Here is a 14,417-nt window from a genome sequence, read left to right as displayed (position 1 = left end):
CATGGTATACATTAAGCTACACAGCTAATGCATAGGGCATATTTTGCACCTCTTCCTTCTCCTTCTCACTTGTAGGAGTCTACCTTGAACTTAACTTCAAATGGCTTGTAAGTAGAGATCGAACACATGGGTTTTCTGTTGCCCTTTTTGAACCTATTTGGTACCTTCTAGATATAACTTTCTTGAGATAGCCACAACTTGGCATTCTTCTTTCACGAGCGATCTTCGTACCAAGAATCTATTTTGTGGTTCCCAAGACTTACTTAACTCTCTTTTTAATTTGTCAATCTTTTCATAATCACGACCAACTATCAACAGTCATCCACATATAGCAAGGGACTAATAAGTTCGCCATCAGATAACTTTTTAACAAACACACAATCATCAAAAGTAGTTTTATCATACTCTTGCTATAAAGAAATCTAATTTCTTGAACCAATGTCTAGGTGCTTGCTTGAATCCATATAAACTTTTCTTTAGTCAATGCACAAGATGCTCTTTGCCCTTTACTGTAAACCCTTTTGGTTGCTCCATATATATTTTCTGTGACCTGGAGGAAAGCAATCTTCACATCAAGCTAGTCAATCTCAAAATTTATACTAGTCAATCTCAAAATTTATCAAGCTACTCAAACTCAAGACAAGTTTGATAGAAAACATTTTTACCATGGGTGAAAAAAATTCTTCAAAATCAATACCTTTCTTATGACTAAACCCATTCACAACCAAATGTGCCTTGTACATTGATTTTGAACTATTTGGCTCGATCCTCAATCTAAAACTCATTTATTCTTCAGTCCTCTTTTACCCTTTGATAGTTCTATCAACTTATAGGCAAGGTTCTCATGTAGGGATCTCATTTGTTCTTGCATAGCTCTCAACCACTCATTTTTTATGATCATGCTGCATAGCCTCTTGATAAGATTCTGGCTCTCCTACATTTGAAAGTAAAACATACTCAAAAGCAGAAAACCTGGTGGAAGGCTAACGCTCTCTAGTAAATCTTCTTAACTGATTATCTGTAGGTAATTCTAAATAAAGTTGCTCTGCTTGTTGTTCTGGTCTCATATCATCAATTTTAGGTTCACCACTTTCAATAATATCAATATATTCTTCCAATTCAACTCCCCGATGTTCATCATACATCACAAAAGAAGAATAAATTGAATCCATGTCAACAAGTTATTCGTTGAAAGACTCAGACCTTTTACTTTGATCCACATCTTCAATGATTTGATCTCTAAACAAAACAACATCTATGCTTCTCTAATTTTCTTCTTAACTGAATCCCACAATTTGTAAACAAATCCTTCATATGCATAATACCGAGGAAGATGCTCTACTTGGATTTGCTATAAAGCTTGGATCTCTCATTGTTAGGAACATGAACAAAAAGTCTTGCAGCTGGACACCCCCAAATGCCCAAGAGAGATATCTTCCCTTATACAAACCCTTTCAAGAATGTCACCATCCATAGGAATTGAAAGAGAAAGGTTGACCAAGTTAACAATTGTCCTCGTTGCTTCACTTTCAAAATGAATTAGGCAATTTTGCATGACAGAGCATATGCCTGGTTTTTTCACAAATTGGTCTATTCATTCTCTTAGCAACACCATTTGGTTATGGTCTCTTAAGAATTATTTTCTGCCATGAGTTTTGCAATACTCTTAAAATGGTCCATTGTACTCACCACCATTATCTGCCCAAACACATTTTGAATGTCTTCTGATTTCCCTTACAAAATTCTCATGGAGGACCATGAACACATCTAGCACTCGGTCTTTAGTTTTCAATAGAAAACCCCATACTTTTCTAGAGTGATCATCAATAAAAGTAACATAATAAAGTGCACCACCAAGACTTTTGGCATTCATAGTACAAATATCAGTATGACCCATCAAGAATATTACCCTTTCTAGATAGAGAATGCAACACCCCAAGGCAAGGTGTGAATCAAGAATTTTGGTTATGGATTTTTGGACCATGGAGATCACGGGTTGAAATAAATCTTAGGCCTAAGAATTTACAATGACCTTAGACTTGGTCTATCTTCTCAAAATTTTTCAAGGTACATAAGAGGATCATTTGACGAAAAAGATAAGCACCATTGCTTTTTAGAAATTTTTTGTGCAATAAGAATTTTGTGATGACATGACACCAACTGGCCCTTGACACATGGCAACTCACTTTACCACCTCATTCTTAGGGCCCAACGCCCATAGCCACCTGGATAATGGGTTTTGATTGTTCTAAATACATGACCAAGTCACCTCTTACTTCCATGCATCATCATATCTTGCACTTGACAAAAAGACTCTTCTCAAGTCCACATTTTCAAATTTTGTCCCCCATGCCACAGCCATGTGTGCCGCTCGCCCCTCTTCACCAATAGAATTCACTATCTTTGGCTAGCTTTCTAATCATTTTCAGTTGGTGTAATTATTAAGATTCAGATCTTGTTAAAGCTGGAAATTTTGAGAGGAAAGGGCAAGAGGCTTCGCCGAAAATTGTAAGCAATCTTTATATTCTCCTCTGTTGATTGCCACCCCTCTACGCCGCTCGCGCTTTATAGTTTTGGGTCTAATTTATAATCATTTCCAGTTGGTTAAATCAATAGAGTTAAGAGTCTTTTATTTAGAAATTTCACAAGGAAGAGAAAGCAATAGGGGTGTAAGGTCCGGCCCCTCTTGCAAGCACCAAATCTTTTTTTATTTTTCTTTGATGCATGTTGCTTCTCCACCATCTAGATTCATGAAGATTTTTATTACATATTTTGTACCGATCCAAAAAAAAATAGTTAGGGAATTTCTTTATACCATAGAAACGTAATGAAATCCTTTTCAGGATTTCATGAATTGAACAATCGATTAGGTTTTAGTCCATTGGCATAGTCGGATCTTGATCCACTATGGCGACAGAGTAGTCTTTTTTGTTTAACTAGAAAACTTAGGAGTATAAGTTTACAAAACAAATTGCATCATTAGATTCGTTTGAATATTTATGATTTTACGATGCAATAATACGTTTCCAATGTTTCAAATGAAAAGTAGTCAGGATTACCTTTTTATTTAATTAAGGCACTTAGAAGTAAATTTTTGTGAAAAAAAATTGTACCATTTGACTCATAAGAATATTTAGAATTTTATGGTACAATAAAAAAATTTCAAATTTTTTGGGTGAAAAGTAACCCTTCGAGAGAGCAGCACAGGGCAACTGGTTAAAATAACTGTCAAATCATCATGTAGGATGTCCAAATCCACTTAGGATCACTAGAATTACCTTTTAGTTGGACTCATCGCACAATCCTAACCATCCATTTGGAAACCCTAGGATACATGTCAAGTGGAGTGGAGGACAAATGTGTAATTGTTGGAGTGTAAATCAAGTCATGTGATCATGTCTCTTACACCAAATACTATTTGGTCAATCTAGAAATAGGGTCTCAATCCTATTGAAATTCCAAATAGTTGGAAGCCAACCAAAACCAAAATCCTTGGACGTAACCAAACCACAAATTGGTTTCCAAACCCTAAACCAACTCGGTTTTGATTAAGTGTTTTATCACTAAGTTAAATCACTTCTTCGTGAAATTAACTAGTCAATCACACACTCTTACACCCTTAACTACTCCCTTACATCTTGGTAATGTCATTTAACCAATAAAATTTTGATTTGAACCAAGCAATTACCGAAACCCTAAGGAGACCCCAAACTAGATGCATTTCGGTTAAGTCCACTTAGTCCCACTAAAACTACCCCTTTTGGCCAATCTTCTTTAGAACGATTCCTCCTACTTTCACGGCCATGCTTTGGGTGTCATGCCACCTTCTGAATAGCTCTAAATAGTGGCTTGATGGCAATCCTAACCACCCACATCAACCCTCATGTGATTCAAGCACCCCCCCCCCCCATGTCATTCAAGAACCATCCATGTCAGTCCTTCACCTATACCTCATGTTCACTCCATTTGCTTCCTGCATTTTGTATTTTTCTCCAAGAGAGAAACGAAGAGAGATTTGAGAGAGTTTTATGGCAACTTCTTGTTCTAGTGTTCCAGCCCTTTGTAAGTTAATTTATATGGATTAATCCTATTATACTTTGTTTATCATTGATTCTAGTTTACTTGGGTGTGTGTTAAAAAATGTTTCATGGAGTTCTAATTGATGAGAGTCTAGTTTCATGATGGAAAGATTTTGGTGTTGACAAGTTTGATGTTTGTGTGGAACTTTGAAAGTTTTATGATATTTTTTTATGAAATATTGGGTCAATCTTGGTCCTAACATGTCTATATGCAAGTTATGAGTTGATTAAAAGCATGTTAGTATTTTTATAAACGATCTTTTCATGATTACAAAGTACTAGAAATCGATTGGCTCAAAATAGTTTATTTTGGCTTAGGTTGTAATTTTGGCTCTAGAAACTTGATCCTATGGCATTGATTTTCATATATGTTGTTCTTGATGTATGTATTAAGATTTTAATTTTGAAGCATTATGGTTTAGATCTTTGATGGAGTGTTAATGAACATGCAAGAGTTTGGTTTAAACTCAACCTAGAGGCTCTCGGGTTTGATCGTGTGTTTTGTTGAAATATTTGCCATGCCCTGCTAGTTCTATTGCTTAGATCTAGTTAGAACTTGAATGTGAGGTATATGGTTGTGTTAACTCAAGATTTATTGCATAAAAGTAAAGGATATGGTCACTTTGTTTCAAGTCCAAAGCATGCTATACTCAGTTTTATGGTCTTTGTGCAAATCGATTGTGTTGAGTTGTGTTTTGTGATTTGTGGTTGTTTATTCAAGTATGATATCACTTAGGTTCAAATAACTAACATGCTAGGAAAGTATTTATGGACTTTTGGATTCCTTGGAGTTGATTTAAAAGTGTTCTACCAAGAACATCAAGAGTAGGTTCTATTTGACATTGTCTTAATGTTTTGTCATTTTCTATGGTGTAGTGAGTTTAAGTCGGTGTAGTGAGTTTAAGTCGGTGTAGTGAGTTTAAGTCTTTGCATGATTTTATAACTAAGGATGTGGTCTTTTAGAGTTGCTAAAATTGGTTTAAGCATATTAGTATGTTGGAAGGTCAAGTAGCAATAAAATCATGTTTTGGCATTAACATGAATCAACTTAAGCATGTTTATCAAGTTGTGATTAGTTTTAAATTTTTCTAAGTTCATATTTGGCTAAATTTTGGTAAATTTTGGACTTTTTTGTAAAATCCTTATTTTAGGAGCAAAATTATAATTTTTCACAAGTAGAGAGGTAACTTTGTAAATTTAGCCTTAAGTTAGTAAGTTTTATATTTATAAAAATTTAGTGGGGTTTTCTGACCCTAGAAAACATCTCATTTTAGTTCACACACTTTTTACGCTTGCTTTATGTTACACTATATCACTGTAAATTTGCCTCTAACTTACTCTCGATATATTCATGTGTGTATAGTGGAAAAATTGCTAATTTGTATCATGTCATTATAGTTATTGTAAATGTTATAATATACCATGCCATGTCTCTATTATTGTTGCACATTTGTCTATTACATGAATACCATGTCACAAGTACATGCCACGAATACCATATCATCTGTTACATGTTATTTTGTTATATGTCATGAATGCCATATCATCTGTCATACGTTATTCTATTACATGTCACTAATGTCATGTCATCTGTTACATGAGTATGTCATGAGTTACGTCAAGTCATGCATGAGTCATTTACTTTATCACGACCTCAAGTGCTAGGATAGGAAATTATTATAGTGGAATTCCCTTGTCCACACTGGAGTGTTTAAATTGAATGCGGAATCCCTTAGGTTGACAAGGTACAATCAGCAGGATTCGAATTGGACTTAAGTAACTGGTTACTAGAGCGAAATCAGGCACCCAACGTCGATGGTGAAACTACATGTTTAACAGTTTTATCAGTTTAGTTATCATGATATACTCACAGCTGGCCCATATGCCTATAATGTGATGTAGTACCGATAGGAGTACACGGTCATTGGGGAGTCATGGAGCATTTACAGTTCACGTTAAACAAAACATATGTTTGTAACAAGGTCATGTTCATGTCAAGTCAGGTCATGTTCATGTCAAGTCATGCTACGTTCACATCAAATCATGTTACGTTCATGTATAGTCATGTTATTTACAAGTCACATCATGCATGTTCAAGTTCATGTCTTGATTTAAACATGTCATTTTACTATCATGCATGCCTATGTATATTGTTGGTAGTTTAGTAGCTTACAAATCTCACTCAGTAATCTCAACTACCATTCCCCTCGGAATGGTAGACGATGTGTCAAGATTTGGAAAATCCGCAAATAACCAATTGGACAAGGTTGAATAGACCACAAAGTGATGAAGAGGAGCTGATAGCGTTGATACTCCATTTTCTGGATATGATTTTGGATATTATAGCTAAGCTGCTCACGCAGCTCATTGATTTAGGTTAGCCTATATTTCATGTATGTATTATGCAGCGTTGACTCCAGTACTTGTTTTGACTTAGGCTTATGTTATAACTTTTGGATATGTGAATTTGTGAAGTATGATTATGTTTTGGGATATAGCAATTCTGCTGTATTGCGTATTGCTAAAACAAAAATATCATCTGTGAATGCTGGATATTGTTAGATGCATGTTAAGTGCATTGCATCTTTAATTGTCTTGACCGAAATATGTAACATTGTGTTACATGTCTCGAATGGAGTTTGGGGGGCATCACATAGTTGGGAAACTTTTGAGCATTGAATCATTGGATATCTATACCGTTCAATGGACACATGAAGGAGAGAAACTTGTGGAAACAATCTTTGGGAACCTGAGCACCCCCATTTAGCTTTTATCCATCATTGTTTTGTTGTCATTTGCGCCACATGTCGAACATCCACAAGGCTGGTTTGCACCCTGATAGTTCTCAAGTATTAGCTATAATCGAGTGAGATTTTGGGGGTTATTTGTTGGGCTGCAAAAAGGCTGGAGCAAGGAGCATTTAATAGGCAGTTTTAGCTCAAGACTTGTGTGGATTCCTCTTATTTTCCCATTTGAAACCAAGAGCTTCATAGAGAGTGTTATCTACTTCCTTCTCACTTCTTCTTCTCTTCTTCTTTTCATAACTTGTGTTCCATGCTTAGATCTTTGTTTGGGAGTATCCATAAGTTCTATCATAATAATATTTATGATCTAAGCCATGCATGCTTTGGATCGACATTGTTTTGCACATAACTTTTGAGTTGATCTCATAGTAGAATGATGCTCATGTATGTTACAATACTTGGAGATGAAAGTCTGATTTATAAATGAAAATGGAGCTATGTGTTTAAGAAAAATTATCAAGGTGCATAAGATTGTGAATCAATGAGTAAGGTTATCAAGCATGCTTTGGTTCCAATCTTTATGTTTGCATCTATTATTTATTTCCCAAGTTTGTTTTAGCTTAAGCATTCATGGGGGGTTTTTGAACTTGGTTGTGATTTGGATCTTGATAGTATGGATGATTTATGTGTTGAGAGCACAAAGGAGTAAGATCAATTGCCTTAGTTTCAATTTTAGGGTTCCAATGTTCTTGAACATGTGCTTAATGGTTTTCCTTTAAGTTTGTACGTAAATAGAATGAACCAAGGCAGTAATGTGCTTTTAAGATCTACTTTGGAAGTATGATGAGTGATGTTTAGCGCTAATGATTTATCTATGCTTAAGTCTACATTTGAATGCAAGATTATAACTCAAGGTTTTGGTCTTTATCTATTATGTTCGTGAGGTTTATGTAAATTACCCTTTAAAGGACAAAAATGGGATTAGCATAGAAGTTTCATGATGATTGTTAAGTTTCATAAGTTAAGGGGCCGATTTGTAATTTTAGAATTTGATGCTTCTTTATATGACATTTGAAGTAGTCCTAACATTAAATATCACTTCTTGCAGCATGACAACTTTGTTTTAGACAAAAGTTTGTATGTTAACCTATAACTTACTCTTCTTTTTCTTTTTTTTTTTTTTTTTTTATAAAAGGATCACATTTCATTCATAAAAGAAGACATACAAATTTGACTTAAAAAAGTCAATTACAAACGTTAAGAGCTCCCCAGCACACTACCATGGCTAACATGTTCTAGTCCAGACGACAGATCTCTAAAGACCTAAGTCTAAGGGATTCGTCGTGCACATCTCTGTCCTCAACAGAGAAATAGTAACCAAGTGACAAAACCCATACCCCGACTAAGCGGAGTAGGTACACCAACCCCATACACTGCCAAAGCAGAGAGAGGACATCACACCGTTTGGACCAAGGTCCGAAGGGACAAAATTTTTGATTTTTTTATTTTTTTTGAAAAAAGATAAACAAGACACAAAATAAATTACAAAGGAAAAACCGTTGAAACAGAAAAGGACAATGCTCCAAGCGGCTGTGGTGGCGCGTGCAGTACACGTGCCACCCTGGAAGAAAACCGTCGACCAATATTGGAGGTTTCGGACTCACAGGCCCCAGTGGTGCCGTGCGTGGTGAAGGTAGAGGCCTCCTAGTGGCGCAAGAAAGCCACTCACTGAACGCATCCGCTAACTTTGGGCCGTGGGTGCAAGCAACTCGCTGCTCCGTCTGGCGCCTCCTTCGGAAAGCTTGAAGATCGGCGATTGGGCAACACCATGGAGAGGTGCGTGCTCATTTATAGTCTCGAGATATTCCAGATCCTCGATTCTCCCTTATTTAGCCTGCAAAATACAACAAACACAAAAACGAAGCACTACACATAGGGGACGAGGGGAGAGAGGGAGGGAGGGGGAAGGAGCCGAAGCTCCCACCCCCTCGAGACAGAACTATAACGAGGGTTTAGAGGGAGACGGGTTCGAGAGGTTTCAAGAGACGACTATCAAAATTTTAGATCATAACTTACTCTTAAATCATATAATTATGTTTATGTATAAATGCTTTATGCTCGTTGCATATGTTCTATTTATTCCAAGCTATTCACATCCACTGCTTATTGTATATGTTCTGAGTATTTCAAGCCATTCACATGGTATGCCATTATTAAATGTCATCATCATATTTCCATGCAAAGAAGTGTATGTCATACATTCAAAAATAAAAATAAAACTGCCCCTTACATGCTCTGTTAGGGTTTTCGTGTGTTTTCACAGGTTCCTTTCTCCGTTTGGCCTCTGTTTCGTTAAGGCTGGATGGCCAATCTTCTAGCCGTCAGTCCTTCGCCGAAATGGCTGTTGTGGTGCTGCAACCCTTTCCTGAAATTACTGTAACCCCTGGTGCACCTAATGTTGTGGACGACAAGATTTTTTTCCAGTTCTCCAAAGAAGAAATCACCCGATCAGTGGAGCCATTTCGTTTCTCTATAGTGATCAAGTTCCTTCAACAAAGGCCCTCTCTGGACGCTATACGTGCCTTTATCTCTAGCCGGTGGGGTTTGTCATCTACCCCGATGGTCTCTCCTCTATGAAACTGCCCCACAACGTTTTCATCAGGATGGCTACAAAAGCTGATTTTGTGAAAGCCTTGTCCTGTGAATCCTGTGAAGTGAATAGAGTGGCTTACCGTGCTTTTCACTGGTCTCCAGAATTCAATGAGGAGTGCGAACCTTCTAATGTACCTGTGTGGATTTTTCTTCCTGGATTACCTCCCAACTATTATCAAGAATCTTTCCTTCGGATTTTCACTGCACCGATTGGTCAATTTATACATAGGGACAACCCCACACATTGTGCGACCCAGACTGATGGAGCTAAACTTTGTTTGGAGATGGATGTTGCCAAGGAGCCGATCTCTTATTTCTGGATTGGTGCTCCTGGTCTTGCTACAAGGAGAAAACAAGAGGTTATCTTTGAGACTTTGCTTACGTATTGTGGAAAATGCAGAGTTCAGGGTCATAATTCTAAGACATGTCATGTAGGAAAATCTAAGCATGGGGAGCAAAACCATGGCCGTAAGAAAGGAGAATCAGAACCTGGTGGAACTAGTTTTGGTAATACACAAGGTGGTGAGATGAACAACCCCGTGGTTATTCCTCCTGAGACAGAGACCGACAAACCAATTGGTGATATTCCGGAACTAGTTGGTGATATTTTGGAACCATCTCCTAACCAAGGGATTATTATGGAGGTCAATGTTCACGATGATGGAGGGGTGCTAGCACCAAGTGAGGATGCAGGTACTCTTTTGAACCATAATAGCATTTTTTCTTTTAATGTTGAAGAGCCCTCTCCTCCGATCCTGGAGGAATCTGCTAATATTGATCTGGAGGAAAATGAACTTTGTTTAGCAGTTGAGACTCTAAATGAAAATATAGGCAATAATCTTGAAGATATTGCTTCCGAGCCTGATCCTGATATCCCTCCAGAAGTGCTCCCTCAGTTTAAGGATTACCATTTGGAATCTGAAGGTAAAACGGTTAAGAAAAAATATCAAAAGAAAAAGTTTGAGAAAGTTAGAAGGTCCATTCAAGTCATTACTTGTCCCTCTAACTTGTCTTTATGAGTAACTCTATTATTGTTTGGAATGCCCGTGGCATCGGTACCTCTCGTCGTAGACTGAAGAATTTAGTTTGTACGTTTAAGCCTAAAATGGTTGCGGTTTTGGAACCATTCCAAAATCTAGACAAAGCTACCCGTTTGCAACATTGTTTACACTTTGACTCCTTTACTTCGAATGTAGCTGATGGTGGTAAAATCTGGATTTTTTGGGACAATACTCTTGATATTCAAGTGGTGCAGACAAATTTGCAATTTGTTTCTCTTCGTGTTAACACGGGGTCCTATCATTTTTTGTGTACTATCATCTATGCTAAGTGCAGTATGTATGAGAGGAAAAGTTTGTGGGAGGATCTTAGTTCCCAGGCTATGGGATCGGAGCCTTGTCTTTTTCCGGGGGATTTTAATATCATTTGGAATAACTCGGAGAGAAGGGGTGGCTCACCTCGATCAAATGCGGCGATGGAGGAATTGAATGACTGGGTCCACCAAGGTGGTTTGGTTGAGATGAAGTCTAAGGGCAGAAATTTTTCTTTGGTATAATGGGCAGTCGGGTCTTGCTCGGTCCTGGGCGAAGTTAGATCGAGTTTTTATGGATTTCTCTTTGCTCTCTTATTTTCTAAATGCAGTTTGTTCTTATCTACCGTGGACCACGTCCGATCACTCTCCTATGGTTATTGAGTTCAAGATGGATCCTTTCTCTTATGGCCCTTCGCCTTTTCATTTTCAACAAATGTGGGTGGATCATCAGCATTTTTTGTTGTGTGTTCGTCAGGCGTGGTCTGCATTTGTTGGTGGTCGTGGGCTTACTAAATTGGCTTTTAAATTGAAGAACACTAAGGTTGCCTTGCGTGAATGGAATAAATAGATTTTTGATCATACTAATATGCATATTAATTCTCTTGAGCAGCAAATTGAGGAGCTTGAAAAGAAACTTTAGCAAAATTGGGATGAATCTACAGAAAGGGATCTTATGGCCTCTTTTGCGGAATTGGATAATTGGCTCCGTCGTGAAGATACTAGATTGGCTAAAATGTCTAAGTTAAAATGGCATATGGATGGTGATCGTAAGATGAAGTTTTTTCATGCTTGCCTTGCTAATAAACAACGTAAAAGAGTGGTGGACATAAGATCATCGAATGGCATGGTGTTCACTTCGCCAGAGAGTATTCATCAGGGGGCTGTGGATTTCTTTTCTACTTTTTTGCAAGGCACGCCGACCAGATTGTTACCTGATTTATCGACTCTTATCTCACCTATTATTTCTTATTTTGACAACTCGATTTTGTGTGTGGTGCCTTCTATGAATGAAGTGTTCTCTACTCTATCTTCTATTCCTTCTAATAGCTCCCTGGGGCCTGATAGATTTGGTTCTGGTTTTTTCAAAAGTTGTTGGGAGATTGTGAAAGAGGATGTCTTGGAATCCATATCTGTTTTTACTGCATCTTTTCTTGTCTTAATTCCAAAGGTTGATACACCTTCTGGTTTTGATAAGTTTAGGCCTATCAGCCTATGCTCGGTGTTCTATAAAATATGCTCCAAAATCATTGTTAATCGTTTGACAGGTCTCCTCTCACGAATGATTTCGTGGGAACAAGGCACTTTCATTCCGGGGAGAAGCATCTTTAAAAATATTAGTATTACGAAGGAAATGGTCCACTCCATTAATAAGAAGGCCCATGGTGGCAATATCATGATTAAACTAGATATGGCTAAAGCCTATGATCGAGTGGATTGGCTGTTTCTTCTGGAGGTTCTTCGCTGTTTTGGATTTTCCTCTAATTTTTGTGCTCTTATTAGAACATGCATCTCGACTCCTTGATATTCTATTATAATGAATGTCACTATTAAAGGTTTTTTTTCAAGGTGGTCGGGGCTAGCGTCAGGGTGATCCCCTTTCTCCCTATCTCTTTATTATCCTTCAAGAAATTCTCTCTAGATTGATCAAGCAAAATGTGGAGGCTCGAAAATTTGGTCAATTCTCACAGGCCCGAGGTACACCCATAATTTCTCATCTTATGTATGCTGATGATGTGGTGTTTTTTTTCTAATGGTAGCTCTCAAGCCCTAAGGGAGATTTTATTTGTGCTTCATAAATACGAGAATTGGTCAGGTCAGTGTATTAATCACTCTAAATCTGCCATTTACTGCTCTTAAAAAATTTCTTTAGCTCGTAAAAGCTTATTATTACGGAAGACTAGATTTTTAGAAGGATCTTTCCCTTTCAAATATCTTGGAGTGCCTATTATTTTGGGTCGTCTCAAACAGGTGCATTTGGAAGATATGGTGTCTGATATTCAAAAGAAAATATCGAGGTGGACGATGAGATTTCTTTCAGCGGGTGGCCGTCTTATTTTACTTCATCATGTTCTTTCTAGTATGGCTCTTCATCTTGTTGTTGTTCTTCAGGTCTAGCAATCTACTATTAAAACCCTTCATCGTATGATGAATACTTTCTTCTGGAGGGAGGATAATAGCAAAGGTAAGAAAAAATGGGTGGCCTAGAATTCTATATGCCGTCCCGTGGAGGAAGATGGCTTGGCTCTTAGGAACCTCGATGATATGCAAAAAGCCCTTCATGTTAGATTTGCTTGGAATCTTATTCAAGGTAATTCTTTATGGGCTAACTTTTTTAAGGGTAAGTATGTGGGTTCTAAACCTTAGGCCCTGGTTGATCCAACTAAGGGTCAAGGTTCTGGAAAATGATTGCTAAATCCTTCCTTTGGTCTTGGATAATTCTAAGTGGTGTCTTAAAGATGGTAAGGTTTTTTTTTTTGGTATAATAAATGGCGGGACAGAGACCCTTTAGCTAATGATATGAATATTGTGGGGCATCCTCATCTTCAAGTGAAGGATTGCAAATTAAATAATGATTGGTATGTAGATTTTATTCTACAGTTAGTGGGGCCGGATCACTTTGATGGTATTTTAGAGGATATTTGTAAGGCTAAACCGGGTTTGGATGTTCTGATTTGGACCAATAATGATAATGGTTTGTTTTCCACTAAGTCGGCTTGGGATTGTGTCCGTATTAGGGGTGATACTATTGAGGGGCACTCTTGGATGTGGCAAAAGAGTCTTCCTCTTAAAATGTCTACCCATATGTGGAAAGCTTGGTATATGGCCCTTAGTGTCGATCATCATCTTTGACGTATTGGCATTCCTATTACTTCTCGTTATGATTGTTGTGCTAACAGTCAATATGTGGACCAAAATCATGTTCTTTTTGTAGGTGATATTGCGAACCCCATTTGGCAATATTTTGGGGCAAGCCTTGGGATCCCGATTGGCCGTAATTGGAAAGACACGGTGAAGATTTGGTTTCGCCGTGCGACTCTATCGTCTCAAGTTGGTATTATTGTGGAAATTCTCCCGGTGATTATCAATTGGAGAATCTGGCGGAGGCACTGTTTGGCACGTATGGAGGGTCGATTTGAATCTGCCTATGACATTATTCACTTTGTTCGTAGGTGGATTAGTCTTATTTGTCACAATATGCATGCTAATTCTCACATATCTAGTTTTGATTTGCAGGTACTTGAAAGTATGCATGTCCAGTACGTTCTCCCCCCAATCTGGCGTTGCAAAGTTATTGTTTGGCAACGGCCTTCGACGGGATGGGTTAAGCTTAACACAGATGGCAGAAGTTTGGGTAATTCGGGTGCCTCGGGTATAGGAGGGATTACTAGAAATAATCATGGTAAGCTAATTCATGCTTTTTCTTCGTTCATTGGTACATGTTCTAATAATAGAGCAGAACTTTTAGCTCTTCTTCATGGGCTCCAGGTTTGTAAATCCTTATCTTTGAATTATGTGGATCTTGAACTTGACTCTATGACTGTTATTTCCTGGTGGAGGAGCAAAAGATGTGGGGTGTGGTACCTGGAGGATTTCTAGGAGGAAATTATGGATATTATGAACTCGATGACT

The sequence above is a fragment of the Juglans microcarpa x Juglans regia genome, chromosome 4D, assembly GCF_004785595.1.
Source record: "Juglans microcarpa x Juglans regia isolate MS1-56 chromosome 4D, Jm3101_v1.0, whole genome shotgun sequence".
Classification (NCBI taxonomy): Eukaryota; Viridiplantae; Streptophyta; class Magnoliopsida; order Fagales; family Juglandaceae; genus Juglans; species Juglans microcarpa x Juglans regia.
Note: the sequence above shows the minus strand (reverse complement) of the source record.